The sequence below is a fragment of the Nicotiana attenuata genome, chromosome 2 (genome assembly GCF_001879085.1).
Source record: "Nicotiana attenuata strain UT chromosome 2, NIATTr2, whole genome shotgun sequence".
NCBI classification, from domain to species: Eukaryota; Viridiplantae; Streptophyta; class Magnoliopsida; order Solanales; family Solanaceae; genus Nicotiana; species Nicotiana attenuata.
This window is the reverse complement of record NC_031990.1, coordinates 90158082-90173882: the sequence shown is the minus strand read 5'-3', so window position 1 is coordinate 90173882 and position 15801 is coordinate 90158082.

The following is a 15801-nucleotide window of genomic DNA, read 5'->3' as shown; positions in this document are numbered from 1 at the left end:
AAATAGTAGCATCCCCCGTAGGTGTAGGAGCTGGGGTATTCTGCTCTAGAATAGAAGAATCAGGCAGAGTGATAGTAGGGCGGCTACCCTCACCCACAGTATCAAGCAACGATTCATCGGCCACTCCTGAGGTGGCATTGGCTCCCTGGCCAATTTTCGCCTTCTTCTTAGGTGCCATTTACTGAAAGATAGAGCAATGTACTAGTTAGAGGAAAAAAAATGGTATCATAATTTCCGAACGATCCAGAATACCAAAGAAGGCTGTTATTCCTAATGCCCAAGTAGCCTCCAACTTATAAATGTGGTCGACTACACACCGATAAAAGGACTCTACTAGATACGGCTCCGAGACATCCTAGGACACTTTAAAACCTTAGGCTCTGATACCAAGTTTGTCACGCCCCAACCTCGGGAGGCGCGACCGGCGCTCGATCGAGTGAGCCCAAACGAGCAAGCCTCTTCACACACTTCCTACCCAACTCATCATGAACAAGGTAACCATGTTTCCTTTTTATTTAAGAGGGAAAAGGTGGTACATTCAATAATGTTAGTTCATTTTATATTACAAACTTAATCCGTAGTTAAAGTTAGTTTCCGAAATTCCCATAGAGTTACAATTTATAAATAACATGAGTTTAGAATTACAACATAGTTCATGGACCCCTCAAACAGCCGTACATAACCCATACACATGTCTACGGAGCCTCTATGGATGTAAAAAGACAAGTATGACAGTGCCGGCAACAATGCCTCGGCGATACCTCAAAAGTAGGAGTCTACAACAAAAGATGTGCAATATAACCCCCTTGAAAGGAGAAAAGGGGGTCCTCACCAAGACTTCGGGAAGAGGGTACTCTGCTGCACGCGATCGACACTATCTGCAATGAAGCCACCTACATTCATTTAAACAAATATAGCGTCCCCGGGAAAGGGACGTTAGTACCATGGAATAGTACTAGTATGTATAACTAAACACCATCTAGTTAGAAAGAACTTTCATACCAAACATAAAGAAATCACAAGAATAACTCAATATCATTAAACGATCACAACATTATCAATGTAGTAGAATCATGCAATTTTCACATTATGTTCCCATAGCCTTCAGTATGGGGCGTTTCATATTGTTCATCCTTGCTCGCTATACCACCGCTAGCTTGAGCGGAGTCCGATCTTGACCCGATCGGCTAGGCTGCCTCATTTAAGACATAAACTTCAATCACAATCTCTCTCCCATTTTTTACCGGGGTCAATATCAACACATTACCACCATGCGCGGCATGGCGTCCGATCTCGGCCCGATCGGCTGGGCCGCCTTACCAAGGCATTTCCTTTTTCATCAATCATCTCAATTCAACCTTTGTTTCACATATATCGTTCCATAGGCACATGGGGCCACAACTATCACATCATATATTTGGCACTAGGCCACATTTCACATCGTACCCAGTTTCAATATTAGATTTGTAATTCAAGATAATAAGTGCACACAAGAGCAATAACAATTGTAGGAATAGAGGAGACTTCACATAGATGGCACAACATATGCAACTTCGATTTCAATTTAAGGTCTAGGCTTTTCAATTCATGATCCATAGTCCTTGCACCCCCTTTTTTTTTAAGTTATCAAGAATAGCATATTAATCATATTGAGATATACTTTCCACGCATATGAGGTTGCAGCACCAATTCAAGTGAAATAACAACCGGTACAATAATTCAATTTTGATCTTACCGTATTCACACATCCACCAATAAATCTCATATTATAAAAGACGAGGTTTTAGCCATACATACCTCAACCGAGCTTTCATCAATCCAATAACGTTCCAGTATCTTCGAACTTCAAGCTATTTAAGCAATATAGCCCAATTTAACTCATAATCAGGAAAAAGATTATAATCTAGGCTATCTTGAGCATTTTATCGAGCATTTTAGTGTTCATTAAGACCTTATGGTTCTTTTATACAAGATTATACTAGCCCATTACTGATTCCTCTTTATTTATAGTTCCCCATATTCTTCAAGAACACATGCGTGCAAAGCAATCCACAATCCCCCTTATCCCCATGAATTACCTCATAAATGACCCCTTGTAGCTATGTGTAAAAAGAAGAGCTGAGGTGATGAAGTCTTACCTCTTGGGGCGATGGTTTAGGTCTCTCACTTGACTATCTTCAATGATCTAACAAGAATTCAAGGACTAATATTGATGGGAAGCACTTTCTCTCTCTTAGACCTCTCTCTCTTACTCCAAAAGTGTCAAGAAATAGGCTCAAAATGAGCTATTGCACAGGATATAACGTCAGGGGGTCGGGTTTAAAATTTAGATAGTTGGAGCCCCGACTCGGATCTGCGATCGCATATGCGATCTCAAAGCTTACATGTGGTACGCATAATGGACCGCAAAAATGCTTCCCAAAAACTGGACACATTGTTTGGGTCTGCGAGGGGAATGCGCTCTGCATACACATTCTGCGATCGCAAAATGCACTGCAGAACTGCCCTTCACAAAATCCTAAGGAAATTTTTGTGACGACTATGCGGTCCGCATATTGGTTATGCGATTGCATAATCGACCGCATAGTTGACCTCAAAATTGACCTACACACTGACTCACTCTGCGGTGGATATGCGGTCCGCATACCTGATATGCGACCGCATTCTCGACCGCATAATTTCACTTTTCTGGAAAATATTAATTCTTGACTTTTAAATGCATAGATCAGTACAAAAGGATCTGAACCGTGGTGAGCTTGCGAGCCACGAAGAATTTTAGGAATTTGTAACACCTAATCCTAACGTGGCACTCAAGATTCGCGTTTTGAGTGGAAATTTTTCACGAGGCCTTACAGCAATGGCGCAATTATATCTTCAATTTTTCAAAAGCCTGCACAAAAGAGAGGAATAACTAATTAAACCGGAAAAGAAATGTGTGGCAGTGGAGAAATATCAGGGCCGCTAAAGCTTACGATTAAACAAAGACGCTGAGCCTCCTCAAAGATTGAACTCGCATCCGCTGGGTCGGTCTCATCTACCCCGGCAAAATAACTTTGGAAGGGGTCATTTTCACTCGGGATTATGCCGAGCTCGGAGGTCTTCACATTCTGAGAATCCCTGATGGTGTCCTCGGAGAATACCGGAAATGACAAAGGTTGACCTGCTGTTATGGCCTCGGGGAGATCACCCGAGGCGTTCTGTTCAGGCAAAGAATCTTTGAAGCTCGCTCTTTTTTGGGTATTTCCAGAAGTCTGAGAAGTCATTGCCACATCAGATGGTGCAAGTCCTTCACTCCCCTTTTCTTTTAAAGTTCCTTCCTCAAGGATAAGGGTCCCAGTCTCAGGTGGGCCGAGTCAATGTCCACACTGATAACGACGCTTCTCCTACGCCTCCGAGCAGGCTCTGTTTGGCTACGAGCATCCTCTCTCGTCGAGGACCTTTTCCTCTTATTTTCCTCCTTAGGCTTGGGAGCCGAAGATCCCGGTTTCTCCCCGGAAGGGGGCAGCCTCATCTCGAAAAACTCACCAATACCTGCGATAAAGGAATCAGATTGCATGAACAATAACATTCTTAACAAGGAAAGAAACATTATGGCACATACCGTGATGTTTCGCTTTCCCTTGCCCTTCGACAAGTCCCGCTACCTGCGTTTGTCATATGGTGAAGTAGCAGCTAGTTTGCGAACCCAGTCCTCGAGGTCGAGGATCGCATTTTCCATCCACGGAACCGCTACAAAGAGGGGAAAGGAGTAACTATGCAAAGTTTAGAAAAATTTACGGAAGAGGAATGAGAGAATTCCACTTACGTTCGAATTTCCATCTATCGAGGAACGACAGGAATTTCTCGGGGATAATATCGACGGTCCTCACCCGGATGAACCGACTCATCCAACCTCGATCTTTTCCTTTGTCGTTACTGGTGAAGAAAGACTTGGTTGATCGGCGTTCGAGTTTGATTACACCTCAGAAATGTAGAGGATAATTGGATGAGGTGGCTAACGGTGAACTCAAGCCCGGCCTTTTCACTGAAGAACCTTATCATTATTACGATCTGCCAAAAAGACGGATGAATCTGGCCCACGTTTACTTGATATCTTTGACAGAATTCGAGCACGAGCGGATCAAGGGGACCCAATGTAAAAGGGTACGTATATACACTCAGGAATCCCTCCACGTAAGTTATGATGTGTTCCCCTCGAGAAGGTATTTGCAGAACGGCCTCCTCTCCCCACTTGCAGTCCCTCCTTATGGTATCGATATGACTTTCCTCAATTGATCTTATGTACCTTGACGCATGCTCTCGACGGCCGACAACGTCGAGAGGGTTTCCGACTATAAAGTCCTTCTTTAAGGAAAATCTACCCGGTACAATCTAATGAAAAGATGGCGGTTTACCACCGGCCTGACGTGAAGTAGAAGTAGAATTCTCTTCTTTCTGAGGAACAGACTTGGAAGTTTTCGCCCTCAGTGCCTTAGGATAAGAAGGAAGAAAATGAGGGAACCAACAAGGTTTTGAACTGATGCAACGGAGGAACTAGGGAAAAGTATAGAAGAGAATAGATGTTGCAGGTTGGAAAAACTTAATGAGAAGAGAAATCAAATATATATAGTGGAACGCAGCGACGGTTCACTAGTAATGATGGCCAACCGGCTCTGACGTGCATTTATTATTTTTGGGGAAAAGAACTGACGGGACGCTTTGATCATTTCAACGCTTACATCATAAGAATGATGTCATCATAAATGACTTCGGGAATCCAAATCGTTTCATATCATTTCATTATAAGAAAGGCATGGACTATCTGTATACGGTCAAAATTAATGAGCATGATTTTGGAGTCATAAATTAGGCTTTAGTTTCGAGTCCAGGAGACTCTAGGTTGAGGTCGGATCCGGCTAAGGGACACCCACCTCGAGGAAGCTGGTCGAAGGCCTGGCACGACCTGCATCAAAGGCAGCACAATCTCGAAGTCAATCAAGAAAGAGCGAGAATGTCTCAAGGACACGTGGACCAGGGCATTAAATAAAGGATAGGGTTGTTACGAAATGGTACGGGTCCAAACTAGGCCGTTATACACCTGTACCAATAGAATTCTTTACCTTTATGAGGAATGTACTATATTAGGGTTTTCTCCTCCTATATAAAGGGGACCCCAATAATTTTGTAAGGCATCTGGTATTATTCTCTGCAATAGAAGATTCTAGTCTTCTCTTGTTTAACGTGCTCAGCAATTGTCCTTCAGCTATATTGCCTTTACTTTATTGTTCATATTTTATTGGTCTTAGCTAACCTCGAGGTCCCTGAATAGCCGAGCTCGAGGCCCCTACTATTTCAACAACATTGATTTGGTTCATTATTTCTTCTTTCTTAAGCTCAATATTACTTGTATAATCACTAGTATTAGAATATATCACATATCTTTAAAACCACAAATCATCTTTAATTGTTACCTACATTTTTTGAGGCAAATAGGTATACTGCCACAACCTTCCGCACCAGGTAGTAAATTCTGAACATTAAAGGCCATCGACCGTACTACTTCTATAATACTAGCCAAGCATCCACATTTTAGCACCTAACGTTCCTACCACAAAATAGACAATCCTGCCGCCGCCCGAAAATAGTACCAGCATACTCCGAATATTTGAAATCCTCCCTCGATCCTCCAAGCTCGTGACAGTCTTATCGACACGGAACACATTGATCCTCAACTACCAATTTCCATACCGCTCACTGCACTTTCCAAACCGCTACGCGAGAGTACCAGAATTTCTTCATAACTCTTGAACCACCAATAGAATAAACATTTCAACATCTAGAACCCTTTCACTCAACACATTTCAGAGGAACAATTGCAACAAACAATCGAACTCCCAAAACCGCAGAAAATACAAACCTCAAGTTGTTGTTTAAACCACCATAACTCCTTCGGGATCCATTTATACATAACAGGCCATTATAATTAAATAGCTCCAAATCAATCAAACTACGGTGGTTGTCAAGCCTGCACGTACGACCACGAATCACCTATATGGCTTAACATACTGAAGGAACTGATCATTTCCACAACCATGATGATTCAGCCGATCACTAACTGACCCAACTTCTTCCACCTAATTCTTCACTCGCCTTAGCACTCATCCCGAGTGACGCGAATCACGAGAGCACATCATCTCAATACCCATGAACCATCTCATACCCTCCTCAAGCGCACAATAGCATCTGCAATTGGTACACCAATTCTGCAAGACCTTCCGCGAATTTGAAGCTATTTCTCCTATTCATCCAATACTGCCCTGTAGACCCGATGATAACATAGAAAAATTCCCCGAGTATTCCATACACCCTGCCGCAAAATCCCATTCTTCAGCCACACAACGAACCCAAAACCTTAGACACTACGCTTACATTCTTGAACCTATTAGAACCATTGTTGAGAGTCACCCACTCTGACCTGGTCCCGAATATAACCCAACTCCAACGCTCCGTTAGCACGTGAACACTCTCACAATAAGCATCCAGACGAATTATTTTCCTTGTACATCACATGTACAAGAAGCATAAACTCTGAGTCTTCCCAAAACCTGCACATGAATTGATAAGGCAAAATACAGCACACATTCATCAAGTCCTTTGCTCGTTTCTTAGTCATAATAATCTACCAATGCACCAATAACCAGAAATCACAAAAGAAGACAACCACACGATCCAATCCTAGACGATGGGCTCCCCCACTTAGCTTTAAGCTACAATCACATAAATCTAGAACCCACAAAGATTACTCATGCTCAATTACCATGATCTCGCACCATTAACTCGCCAAATTTCTAGTAATATCTTGTTAAACTTTTCATAAACATCCTGAATCATCAGCCACGATCACATATTGGACCTCTTACGGGGTAGCAAGTAGAACTCTTCCTATATACGTCATCAAACTCACGCATCCACTAACCTGCTCACACGAGATAGCCCATCTATGGAATTCCATACTGACATTTTTCCAACGATGCTGCACTGGGTACACTTACCACAAAATCAGTAAACCCTCCTCAGTACGGTAGCCACCAACCCACATAAAATGCATAGACCTAGACATTTTCCACCATGATTCCCGAATCGCTCTAAACTTTCTCAAAGTATGTGGCTATCATGCCACAGAATCCGTACACTACACTACCACTCCTCCTTTGCTACACTCATACCCTTAAGCAACTTATCGGCCTCAATTTTTAATACTTGACCGGTTAGCAACACAACCATTGGGAGACACCTCCAACCATGTCCTTTCTCACCCTTCGCTGCTTAACTACTGCCTCAATTCAAAATCAATACCCGTAGCACCTGAACCAATAAACTGCTACATCTAAGCCTCCTCGAAGATCATTTTTCTCGATCCATCAACATTAGAAAGCCCAATTCGATATTGAAACCACTATGCACCGCCACCACTGACAATTGCTTTTCATGCACCATTTCACAACACCCTGCCCCGAGAGCAGATCAAAGAAGACCATAATACCGGCGAATCTTAATGCATTCGAACAAGGATGGCGACACCACATCCCAAATAAGAATTTCACCATGCTAGAAATTATCTAGTCTCCTTACTCCATCAACCAATGCCAGAACATCCATAGTCCGATTTCCTTTCCTCTGCTGGTATTAAATGCCGAACCTCTAAACTATGCACTGAAAAATCCTCCTTTGGATTTATTCACTGCCTTGACACATAGACAAGCACCCTACCATTACACCAACATTGTGCGATAACAACGCATGAACATCATAATAATATGTGCATAGCCTAGAAACCATAGGAAATTGTTTATCGTGAAAATCGTAATGACAATTAAATTTGTTGATGGGACTCTAAAAATACGTGATCTATTTTTATGCTAATTGTGGAGCAGTTGATACTAAGTGTATGAAGTATAAGGGTGAGACGCGAGCTAAAATAAAGCAGTAATCGAACTGAGAGATAGCCTTTTGAGGCCTCGAGCCAGTCGATTTGGGGCCTCGAGGTCGAGTCCCGAGCTCGGGCTCGAGCTATCAGGGGAATCGGGGAAGGGCTAACAGATGCAATAATATTACAGGAGGCTCTTTATGGCCAATGACAAGCAACAAATAAGCAATAAATGTGGAACAAGTATGAAGATGATAAAGTAGAGCAACATTATCAAGAGACTGTGTTAGAGAGAAAAGAGAGAGAGTTTATCATATATTTCATGTGGAGTAATTGGAGCAACCGATGGTGTATAAAATGACAGGGATCCCCTTTATATGGTAGGAGTAATCCCAATGTAGTACAAATGTATTAATTACAAAGATATGGATATGGGATAGCTAAATACTGCAGTGATGCAGGCTCAGACTAGCCTGACGGACTCTATCGGCTCTAGCTGCACGCCTTGGGAACTCCCCATCTCTACCATAGCCGGGGTCATCATTGTTCCAAGGTCGAGCGTCGACGAACCTCGAGGGAGGAAACTCGATCATAGGCTTGTCGCCTCGAGCCTTAGAGATGATCCTCTGAAATGCCTCGATGACGAGGAATTGGACCTTCCGATTTCATTGTTTACAGATAGTCCCCGCATTTCTTGGAGAGGAACGATAAGAAACAATCTTGACATCCATTTCTTTGGACTTCCTGTGACGATATCATACTAAAGGTATCATACCTATGACTCGACTCATCTGGAAACTTGTTTTGAACTTGATGTAGATAGCCTTAAAGGCGTTGTAGATAGATTCTGAATGAGGGTTTACCCTGATTTAGATGGTACCTCAGGCCCGTACGAGTCTTGCAATGATATCAATGGACCTTTGGAGAGGTCCCTAACATCGGGTACCATCTCGGGACAGACGATGATACCAATGGCTTCTTGGAGCCCAACTTCTTTTCTATGGAGATCTTCGAGGTTGGGTACTACCCCCGGATTCGACCTGATGCTAATGGCTTCCTGGAGCCTATTTTCTTTTCTGATGGATAGTGTTGATGATGAGGAAGGCGAAGGTCGGGAGTGGATGGGCCGATCCGTCCAAGTACGGATTGTCGATATTATTCCTGTGGAGTTTATGCCATTCCTTGAGGACTAGAATTTTGCGCGTAAGTGGTATGTTCGTAGCTTCGTAGTTTTGCTTATGGCAAAAACAGGCTTTGTAGATGTACCTCTCTTTCCTTTTCTGCAGCAATTTCATGGACGCCGTGTGAGGTCCCTGACCTAACGGACTGGGCTCGGAAGCTGGCGACTTGTTCGACATACAATAAGAGTAAGTGGCGAATTTTGTCAAAGGACAGATGGGGGGCCAAACATCATGGTATGTGCCGCGCAATTTGTTCCCGTCCCTTCTTTCAGTTGGAAAAGCACTTCCTCTTTCTACGTGCTAACCCTGCTATTGTAGGCATCGGGGATCCTTCTGAGGTGAGGCCGTGCTCCTTTAGAGAGGGAGAGAGGTTGCTAGCTTCTGGGCTAAAGAATGATAATAATAAACAAGAGATACCTTTGCTGGGCGACGGTGCTCAAAGCGAGGCGAACCTAGACCGGGGGCCCGAGTGGGAGTATTGGCTAAGGCCGTCACGGCCATGATTTTTGGCTTTGGAAAGGCGATTTCTCCTCCGATGTCGTCCTCTTTTTCCGTTGGAGTTACTTCGAGGGATACTCGGAACCTGGGATCATATGCACCGAGCGATCGTGCCCCGACCGGGGTCGGCCCTTTCAGAGATGAGGGAGCCAGGCTAGCAGATGTGCACTCGATCTTCGAAGAAGCTCAGCGGCTTTATTTCAAGGCGAGTTTTTGCCGTCTTGTGTTGATTTTGCAATTTTTACTCTCTTGTCAAGCCATTTCTTTCGTAGGCTTTTGAAAAGCTCCAGTCTGAGCTGCTTTGCCGTGAAGCCAGGCTGTGGAAAGTTGCAGAGCGAGGCGGATCGAAGTTAGAACTTCAAAAGCTGTCTCAAAAGACAGGTATTCCTGTATTTCGTGTCAATGTGTTCTCCCTCTTCCATTATCGGAGGTTAATACTTAGATATTTCTGTCGGAGAGCAAAACGGAGGAGCTGGAACGACCTTTGGGGCAAAGTTGGCTGGGTAAAACGTGAGTTTAACAAGTTGGAGGCTCAGGTAGATGCCCAAGTTGCGACCAAGGAGGGTGCTTTAGCTAAGGCTTCTCCCCTCGAGGTGCAAATTTGGAACGCTCGTGCAAATGATTTTGTCCGAGCGAATATGATCACAAGGCTTGAGTCCGAGCTTTGGAGGCGAAGGCCGAGTTTGTGAATGCCCGGGCTGAGGTTGTAACATGCCGCGCTAAGGCTGACCGGAAAGTGGCGGCTTATTTGAAGGGTGTTGTTGATGCTTGAGCTTAGCTGAGGAAGGCTCTCTGCCGGGAGAGCAGTAATAAAGAGTACGTGAGGTGCAGATCTCGGAGGAAAACCCTCGAGGTAATTCATGCCAAGGGCTTCGATCTCTCGGAAGAGATCAAGCAGGCGAAGGCGAAGTAGTACGATGCTATATTATGTCTATCCGATGCCGAGGATGGCGAGGATGGGGCCGTCGGGTCATAGTCCCAAAAAGGGGGTATAGATTTCATTTTCTGATTCTGCATTTCTTTTTGCCTTTATTTGAGCTAGATGAACTGGTCTTTGAGTTGAGGGGGATCCTTAGATTCGTGGTATGGCCCTGGAGCTTATTAGGCTGGACTGGGGGCTCATACGCGCTCGGTCGATACGACCTTTTGTATAAGCTCGAGTTTGAGCTCTTATGCTTTTGCTCAACTATTTTGGGTTTAGTCCCTGAGTCGGATTACGACTCGAGCCCATTTGACCCTCAAGCTTTTATGTTTGCGTGCGTTGGCGACAATGGCTCTTATGCCTTTGAACGAAGCGATCTTTTATGTGTGTGGCCCTGAGGCTCATCAGGCTGGCGACGATGGCTCTTACGCCATTGATCGAAGCGATCTTTTATGTGTGCGCCCCTGAGGCTCATCAGGCTGGCGACAATGGATCTTACGCTTTGCCCTGAAGGCATATGTAGTTAACTACTTTGGGTTCAGTCTTTGAGTCGTGTTTCGACTCGAGCTCAATCGACCCTTAAGTTTCATGTTTGTGTGAGCTGGCGATAATGGCTCTTACGCTTTGGGTCGAAGCGACCTTTTAAATGTAAGCTGGCGACAATGGCTCTTATGCTTTGGGTCGAAGCGACCTATTAATGTAAGCTGGCGACAATGGCTCTTATGCTTAGGGTCGAAGCGACCTTTTAATGTAAGCTGGCGACAATGGCTCTTACGCTTTGGGTCGAAGCGACCATTTAATGTAAGCAAGCGACAATGGCTCTTACCTTTGGGTCGAAGCGACCTTTTTTTTGCTTCACTTTCCTCTCGTTAAGGACTTTTGAAATGATTTTGGTTGACCCATCGTCGGTTCGAGAAGAACCTCGATTTCAAGTCATTTGCGGCGATGTTCGAGCACTTCAGGAGGTTTGGCTCGGAGGCTGAGTAGCTCGAAGCCTGTGATTTGGAGCTAACATGGTTGAAGCTCTTTTTGCCTGTGTCGAGGGTAGCCTGTTTAACCGGTTCATTTCGAAGTAGATTCGAAGTAATGGCCTGTGATTTTGTAGCGACGGTCGGGCGTCCCCGAGTCGCGTTAGTTCGGCTGGTACAGCCGTATGACCATTGTCATTTGTTCTTGGCCGGAGCCATTTAGGTCCCGAGTGAAGTAGTTTAGGTGTCTATATCGAGGGTATGCCTTTTTAGGGGTCTTACAAGTTCGATATATAGCTTAAACTTTGGGATCGAGTTTATGCCTGTAGTAAGGTCTTACAAATTTTTCATGCCTTTGAGGTCTTACAGTTTTGGATACTTGGTAAAAGTATTGTCCATGCCTTGCTTGAGGTCTTACAGTTTTGTTGTTTCCTTACGTAGGTCTTGCGAGACCGAGTCTGCCCGCTTGGGGTCTTATAGCCTCGGGTTTTTTTTTATAAGTGACGATTGTCGATGGCGATTGACGGCAGTCCCCGAGATATCGAGGATTTCTTGGCTTGGGAGCCATTACAATGGAGATGGCAATTGACGGCAGTTCCGAGCTATCGAAAGTTTCTCGGCTCGGGAGCCGTTATGATGGTGATGGCGATTGACGGCAGTCCTCGAGCTATCAAGGATTTCTCGGCTCGGAGCCGTTTGGATGGAGATGGCGATTGACGACAGTCCTCGAGTTATTGAGGATTTCTCGGCTCAGGAGTCGTTATGATTGAGATGGCGATTGACGGCAGTCCCCGAGCTACCGAGGATTTCTTAGCTCGGGAGCCATCACTTGCAAACATGGTGTTGCCTGATTGAGCATTTACGATTTCGGAGTTTCCAACCCGTAGGTCGCGTAGCTTTGAGTTTTTGATGCTAGTCCCCAAGTGCTCGGGGCGCTTTTGGCTTTGGAGCCATTTCGTGATTTTGATGTTGCCTCGTTGAGGGCTTATGAGTTTGGAGCTCCGACCCGGGGGTCTCATTGTTTTGAGTTGTCGATGCCAGTCCCCGAGTGTTTGGGACGTTTTTGACAGAGGAGCCATGTTTGCAAAAATATCGAGTCTCTTTTGAAGCGTGAGATGTTTTTTGAAATTATTCTTCGATTTCTTGAGGATACATGTCTTTGCAGTTGAGGGCTTGGTTATTCTATGTCGGCATGGTCCGTTCGTCCAATTGGCCCGGTACATTGTTTTTCCCGTCGCGACCCCATTCGGCGTATCTTGGCTTCTCCGAGTAGGTGACCTTCCGAGGGGATGCCCCCCAGTATTCGAGGTTGTTCGCAAAAGAAGCCTTGAATTCTTGTTGAGTCCTCCTCAGGTATCATGTAAATGTAACCTTTCCGGTAAAACCCTTTTTGGGATAAAAACCCGGTCGAAGGAAAAGAGTGCAACGCATGCATCTAGAAGCCTAAGGCTTTCGAGTTGGAGAGTGTATTGGTCATTTCGACTGGATACCTGCACTCAGGTCAGCGTAGAATGTAATTGAGAGAGAAAGGAGGCGGTCATACCTTGATGTGGAATGTACTGGCGTTGTTTCGAGCCCTGATGTGTTTCAGTCGCTCGTGATGAGGACGTGGTACGGTTCCCTGCTTTGTACAGTCAGGAGAAGCCGAGAGTATAGCTTGATATCGCTATTTTTTTGTTTGATAATCCTTTGGCTCCTTCGAGGGTGGAGATACTGGTGTTTCGGGTCGCGCCAGCCATATTTTCTGGTATGGCAGTTCCATTAACGTTGTTTTGTTCGCCTAGTTGGGTCCGTTTGGGACTTGGAAAGGCAGGCACAATTTGGTTAGACAGTCCGAGTTGCTGTCATCTTTGACTTGATAATATTGGCCAAGCTACCTAGATCCACAAGCATATGTCTAATTCAAAATATGTTAACATGAAAAGAAGTTACCAGCGTACCGTAGCGGAGCCGAGACAGGGCCTCGGGTTGGCCTTTCCCTGTTGAGGAATCTTTTTTCTTTCCTGGTTGGGGGTTTCTGCATGAGGGTTAGTTATGAAATATAAAATGAAAAGGGAGATGATTATACCTTAGCGTGGGATGCACAGTCGGTGTTTCGAGGTCTGATATGTCGTTGTCGCTTGTAATGAGGACGCGGTACGGTCCTTCACTGTGTTTAATCAGGCTTTGCCGATGATGTAGTTTGCTTGATCTTTGGTTCTTTCGAGAGTGGAGATATTGGTGTCGGTGCCACATCGTGCACCGCGAACATTTGTCTTGCCACGTGCGGTTCCCCGTAGGCGGTTTTGATCCCGTCCTTTGTTGGCAATTTCATCATTTGATGGAGGGTGGATGACACTGCTCTCATGCAGTGCATCCACGGTCATCCGAACAAGGCGTTGTACCTCATATCTCCTTCGATGACATGAAATTTGACGTTTTGGGTCGTGTCAGCCACGCTAACTGGAAGGGTGATTTCTCCTTTCGTCGTTTTGTTTGCCATGTTGAATCCGTTGAGGATTCGAGAGGCAGGTGCGATTTGGTTAAGCAGTCCGAGCAGCTCGATTACTCTTGACTTGATAATGTTTGCCGCGAGTACATATTTAATTTGAAATGTATTTAAAAGGAAAGAGATTACTAGTGCGTCTTTGCAAGGCTGAGACAAGGTCTCGATGTCCTCCTCCCTCGAGGTTCGCTTTTCACAGGTGATGGATATTTTTGTCCTTCTCATCACGGATTCCTGTGGGGCATTGATGCCTCCCAAGATCACGTGGATGACATGTTGTGGCTCGTCCGTTTCGTTCTTCTTGGCCGCCTCTCTTTCCCGGAACTGATTTCTAGCTTGGTTGCTTAGGGACGATTCGAGCCTCGTGGTCATATCCGCTTGAACCAAAGCATCATCACGAGCTAAGCGGAGTTGGACCTCGAAGGTCAGGGCCGAGATCGTCGATGCCCGGACCGGGGCAGCACTGAGCCGATCTAAGGCTGATCGGGAGATGGCGATTTATTTGAAGGACGCTACCGCTGCTCAAGCCGAGTTGAGGAGGATCCTCGATTGCGAGGAGAGGATAAAAAAATATGCTTGTTGCAAGTCTCGACGAAAGATTCTCGAGGAGATCCGTGCTAGGGGTTTTGTCCTCTCGAAAGAGTTGGCGCGAGCGAGGGCGGACGAGCACGATGCTTGGTTGCTTCTGTCTGGCGCCGAGGAGAGTGAAGATATGACCGGTAGGCTGTAGCTCTGAGGAGTAGGGCGTAGATTTTGCCATTTTGTATGTAGCATTTTCAGAGAATGTTTGTAGATTGAGAATGTGTCATAGGAATTCTCGGAGCTGGTGGCAATCCTCGGTCCTGTGGTCGTGTGCGTTGTGAAATTCGCGCACTAAGTTTTGATTCCTTTGCGAAGGATCCGATTGTACGGGCCTGGGCCACTTGGCGTCCTTGATTTTATTGATGGAGAATGCGATGTCGAACACATCGACGCTGAAGTTGTATTCTGATAAGCGCGGTGCCCCTATTGGCCCCGTGTTTCCATCGAATCCGAGTCTGTTAATGAGTCCCCGAGGATTCTGTCCTCAGTTGACGAACTGATCATTGCGAGGTAGGTAGTGTCTCGGGGCGTTTCTCCTATATTTGGTATATGGCTGATACCTTTCATTGTTTGGCTTCGACTCCTTTGTTAAGAGCCTGTTCGGGTATACTGAGCCCGAAGGGGCTCCCAATTGATCATCCTCGACCCTGATCTTTGACTGGTATCAGTTGTGGACATCTAACCTGGTTACGGCTACTCAAACAGATTTTCTTTCAGCTGTCGCGAGGCCACTGAACTCCGCTCGTTTAGGCCTTGAGTGAAGGCCTGTACCACCCAGTCATCAGAGACCGGGGGTAGTTCCATTCATTCTATTTGAAAGCAAGACACGAACTCTCGCAGCATTTTGTTCTCCCTTTGCCTGATCTTGAATATGTCAGATTTCCTCGTTGCCACTATGATGGCACCGGCGTGTGCCTTTATGAAGGAGTCTGCCAGCATGGCGAATGAGTCTATGGAGTTAGGAGCTACATTATGGCACCACATCATGGCCCCCTTTGAGAGTGTTTCCCCGAACTTCTTCAGGAAGACGGACTCGATCTCGTCGTCTTTTATGTCGTTGCCCTTTACTGCGCACGTATAGGCGGTAACGTGCTTGTTCGGGTCTGAGGTCCCATTGTACTTCAGGAGCTCCGGCATTCTGAACTTCTTTGGGATGGGTTTCGGAGCAGCTTCCTCCGTGAACGGCCGCTGCACGAACTTCCTCTATTCTACACCTTTCAGGACCGGGGGCGCACCCGGGATTTGGTCGACCCTGGAGT